Raw genomic sequence first — 863 nt, 5'->3', positions numbered from 1 at the left:
TACAACACACTATCAACCCACACAACACACACATCCAAGGCAAAATACAAGGATTTGATGCATTGCAACACTACCCAATCGACCACCAAGCACATTACCAAAAGGAACCACTTGAGATCCACGAGGACCTTTCGAGACCGAGAAGAAGTGAAGCGGGACAATGACGAAGCATGGACACCAAGGCGGAGCCTTCAAGAAGGGCATGGCACCGAAAGTCGCCACCGCTCGATCCCGAAGACCAAATTTTCACGCGGAGCAACGTGGAAAGAAGAGAACACCACGACGGAGCCTTCATGAAGGAAACGACGCCCGCGGCCGCCGCCACCATCGGCCGGAGGAGACCGGGCAAGTTATGCACTCCGGTGTTAACCCTCCGCCAAACCACCATGCTATGCCAAACATCACCAACCATGTCACCCATGTGACCATGGCTGCCTGACCGCACCCAAGATGCATGCTCCGCCCACGAACACCACGTCTCCTGCCGCCTGGGCCGCCGCTCAGCATCCAAGCAATTCCATGAACACCCAAAGGCCTTGGCTTTGGCCTAACTGGCAGCCCCCGCCAATGGAGCAACCATCAACTGCCCTACCTCGTACATCGCCAGAACCCCGCCAAAGGGCACACGACCGAGGAAAGGGGGAGGAGGAGCAGACGCATCCGGACCAGTGCACCCCCGCACCGGTGACGGGTGGCCATCGGGGCCTCCCATCCCCCCGAGGACTCCCCACCGGACACATCTCTGTGTCGCCTCACCATGGCGGCCAACGCAGCTCGACGCGAGGCCACCAACGACAGCTCGCCCAACCATCGACAAGGAGCGTGAAGCCAACCCTCATCCGCAGCCAAGAGAGCTCACCGGA

This window comes from Triticum aestivum, chromosome 6B (genome assembly GCF_018294505.1).
Source record: "Triticum aestivum cultivar Chinese Spring chromosome 6B, IWGSC CS RefSeq v2.1, whole genome shotgun sequence".
In the NCBI taxonomy this organism is placed as follows: Eukaryota; Viridiplantae; Streptophyta; class Magnoliopsida; order Poales; family Poaceae; genus Triticum; species Triticum aestivum.
The sequence above is the reverse complement of the archived record's forward strand: the minus strand, read 5'-3'. Positions refer to the sequence as shown.